The following is a 4561-nucleotide window of genomic DNA, read 5'->3' on the forward strand; positions in this document are numbered from 1 at the left end:
TAGATAGTAGATAAATGGACAGTGGTATATAATGCACCTCTGTTACTGTACTAACAGAAATAAACAGTCAGTTCCTCAATAAAAATAAAGCATTGTTATCCTTCCAGTATCCAATCTCTTCCTCTCTATATTTTATGCAGAAATGCATAAAAAGTCCCAGGCTGATTTTAAACTTACAGTATTGAAATGAGAGACAGACATGAATTCTGCAAATAATCCTCACAGAGCTACTCTGCCAGTAACCCTGATTCTTTTACAGGGGTGGGAAATCTCTTATTCAGTTGTCTTCCCAATACTATTGGTGACAGTTTTGCATAGAGTGAAGCTGGTATCAGTAGTGGAAACCTATAGCTTTACTTCAGATCAGATAATGCTGCCTGAAGTATTAGCTTGCTGTGATCGCTTCAACAAGACGGTGTCTACTTTCTTGCTTTTTGTAGATCACGTTGTTTATATTTGGATCCTCTGGAATGAAAATATCTTGTAAGTGTAAGAACATTATCACTCACTTAAGTTATCTTACTTCCCATTATTTTTTAACTCTCAAACTTTTCCTCCATACTATTTTGGACATAATTTTTGAGAATGCTTCTCCATGTGTTGACACCTTATTTCCCTGTAGAGTCCCTTGAAACATACATATTCAGAACCTCTTTGGAGGGCCAAGCCTCTGCTTTGTTCTGCTTGTCAGAAGGGCTTGTGATTTTCCTGCATTTCCAGTAGAGCTTGAAATTAGTCGTATACTGACGTTCTTCTGAAACAAGCATGGGACCCACAATTAACATGGCTTTTATTTGTAGCTTGTTTTGTGCATGGTCATAATCTATAACATTAGTAGCATACTGCTTGCTGCACAGGCTTCTTAAGGCAAGTCTATATGTTTTTATGGCAAAGCCAGCTGGGTGGCACCAGTTCCTATCTGGAATCTTTGCAGACATGTTTAGCATGGCACTGCGCCTTGCTAATGCGACTTCCTGAGTGCAGCTGAACCCAAGCTTTAGTGTGGATTCGTAGTTACGGCTGTACGGCTTCCAGGTGGCTTGAGCTCGGACAGAGACTGCCCTCCAGGAAACAGCACTGATGTGAGTGCAGAGGGAATGCAGGGGCTTCATATATATCTCTATGTTCTTTAGAATTGCCTTTTATTAATTTCTCAGTGGTAAATTTAGACATGGGTTTTATGAGAAGAAAATACTTGCAAGAAGGTAGAATTTGGAGCTTTTGATCAGAATTTCCTGCCGATGTTTCTTAAAAAATGGAATTAAATACAAGTCCCTGCTTTTTTATTGCAGGAATCAACCTATAATTGTATCTTCCTGATACCACGCATACAACAGTTGTCAGACTTTACCATCAGAAGTGCTAGATCCTACTTGTGGATCATTGGAATATTATGCCAATGCTTTCATTGTCACTGAATGTACCTAGAAATGTAATTGAAATTGTTCATATTGTCCTGGTGCCTCAGTGTTACAATATAATGGATGAGAGAGGTTTATGCGTACGGCAATTGCATGTATTAGTGCTTGCATGAATAGGACGGCTGCATTTAGTGACTGGGCAATAAGTGTATTATACTTTGAAGTGATCATCTGCTGGAGAGTTGTAGGGGTTCCACGGTGATAATTTTTGGATTCAAGATCTAGAACTCAGGGGAAATTCAAGTGGATCTACTGAAAAATGGAGGGGGCTTAGCAAGAATAAAATAGTCCCTATGAATCTGTGGTCTTTATTTTCCACTTTTGACCATCATTCTCTCACTTCAAGTACCTAGTGATTCACTGCTACTGATTGCAGAGTCCTACCTGTGTGCACAGCCACCTTCACCGTGTTTTGGGTAAAATATATATTCTGAAAGTCACACATGAAAATGAGTGATTTCATAGAATTAAGTGTAAGCAGAACAGTGACCGTTGTGTTGACTACAGATTGGGTTTAATAGGTAGTGTTTTATTGTTTAATTGGTATGACACCTGCTGCCAGTGAAATCTGGTACTTCATCTGGCCATAGCAGAGTTTCAATTACCCTTATTGATCCACCCCCCACCCCCCTTCCTCTAACTCAAGGTCTTGTTACAGTAAAAGCTGATATGTGACAAAGGAAATTATAGCAATAGCTGCTTCTGGGACTCGCATACCAAGCACATAATTGTTTCTATGCCTTTCTGAAATAGTTGCCTATCTCCAGCTATAATGATACACTAGAGGAACAAATCAAAACCTGGTCAGCTCAGTACCAGAGTTTTTCTCTTAATCAAAAGAATATATTCTTGCTGCAGAGCCAGTTGCTAGCTCCAAGAAGAGCTTGAAAGTGCTGTGCCTGTCCCTCAGAAGCATTTCCCTGCAGGCATCGTTTTGATGGATATATGAAGGGAATACCATCTGCCTTAGGGATGGTAGAGGGAGCTGTGTAACACAGGGCTCCCAAGGGGTTACAAAGCTGTAGGACATTTAGAAGTGTTGAGGAGAGAGAAAGGAAGGGCAAAGAGAGTCTCTTCTCCTGAGAAGCAGGCTATTGAAGCAAGATATGGATGCAATTTGTCTTGTGTTTTTCCTATTATCTTCAGTACATCCTGGCCATTGCCTCTCACAGGATTTTTACCAGGCTATCTTCTTCCTATCGCTGTAAGTCATTAGTGACTTACGATATAGCGTCCTTTATAGCCTCTGCAGGCTTAGCTGTAATTTAGATCACTGTACCAATACGCTAATTGGTGGCTTCCTTCTATTGTCATTTACAGACTGTAGGTGTCCTCGCCTTTCCTCCTTCATGAGTTTCATGATTTTACAGTCTTAAAGGCAAATGGTTGTAAGGGCTCCAACATGCATGCCTTGGCTTAGAAATGCCACATATTTTCTTGATGAATTGATCTCTCACATGGGTTGTAGAACTGGTCTTTTTGACTGGGTCTGCTGACCATTCAGATCTCATGGGATCTCTGTTGGCCTTCATCGGTTTCCTCTGGGGTAGTTTAAAAAGGAATTTCAGCTCCATTTGATGCACTGCTATTTCAGCTGTCCTAGAGTATCTGAAGCTTGAGGTGCCTCTCAGTTGAGCCCAACTACCTGAGAACATAACTTTATTCATGTCTGAAAGAAAATCTGATTTTAATAGAAAATTACATAACTGTAAAAGAATAAATCAGGCAAAAAGATGCGATACCTAATGTACACTCAAGTACAAATGCTGTGGAATAACTAACATTGTTAGTGCTGGTAATTGTATCTGTATTGTGGTCTAACACAAACCCTAGAATCATAGAATCGTTCAGGTTGGAAAAGACCTTTAAGATCATCAAGTCCAACCATTAACCTAGCACTGCCAAGTCCACCACTAAACCATGTCCCCAAGTGCCACATCTACAGGTCTTCTAAATACCTCTGGGGGGTGACTCAACCACTTCCCTGGGCAGCCTCTTCCAATGCTTGACAATCCTTTCGGTGAAGAAATTTTTCCTAATATCCAATCTAAACCTCCCCTGGGACAACTTGAGGCCGTTTCTTCTTGTCCTGTCGCTTGTTACTTGGGAGAAGAGACCGATGAGGTCTCCCCTGAGCCTCCTTTTCTCCAGGCTAAACAACCCCAGTTCCTTCAGCCGCTCCTCATAAGACTTGTTCTCCAGACCCCTCACCAGCCTCGTTGCCCTTCTCTGGACACGCTCCAGCACCTCAACGTCCTTCTTGTAGTGAGGGGCCCAAAACTGAACACAGTATTCGAGGTGTGGCCTCACCAGTGCCGAGTACAGGGGCACCATCACTTCCCTGCTCCTGCTGGCCACACTATTTCTGATACAGGCCAGGATGCCATTGGCCTTCTTGGCCGCCTGGGCACACTGCCGGCTCATGTTCAGCCGGCTGTCGACCAGCACCCCCAGGTCCTTTTCCGCCAGGCAGCTTTCCAGCCACTCTTCCCCAAGCCTGTAGCGCTGCATGGGGTTGTTGTGGCCGAAGTGCAGGACCCGGCACTTGGCCTTGTTGAACCTCATACAAGATTCCCTAATCATGAACTATGTTGCATTATTTACTGGTCAGGAGGTCACAAGCTGTAATTCCCCCTGTTTGTGTAGGTCTGAAATAGACAAGTGGAAATGGAAGTGGTTGTGTTTGGGAGGATTAAAGAATTGCTTATTTGAAAGCATGAAGTTGGTGCTTGAAGGTTGTGAAATAGTGAAGCATTCAGGGGGACATTCTGCAGTGAGGTACTGTTAGAACAGTTTCTGCCATCCTTTAGTATAAGCTGTCCCCCTGAAAGTAGTGTGAATTGATACTGGAGCTTAATAAATGAATGTTGTACATCTGGGTAGGTATATCTATCGCATCAAGACTTACAGCCAAATAAAAACAAGAGCGATGTATGTTCAGCCTTCACCTTTCACGCAGTAGTAGGTGAAATCAACAGCAAGAACAAACATTTTTATTTTACATCAGAGTTAAGGGTAGTGTTTAATTCATGCTCAGATCCTTAAACCTTTAAATTTTCTTGTTTCATTACAACACTTCTTAAACAGACTTAATAAAAACCTCAATTCCCGTGATTACCCCTTCAGAGATGTCACAGTGT

Source organism: Aptenodytes forsteri, unplaced genomic scaffold, assembly GCF_000699145.1.
Source record: "Aptenodytes forsteri isolate BGI_AS27 unplaced genomic scaffold, ASM69914v1 Scaffold79, whole genome shotgun sequence".
Classification (NCBI taxonomy): Eukaryota; Metazoa; Chordata; class Aves; order Sphenisciformes; family Spheniscidae; genus Aptenodytes; species Aptenodytes forsteri.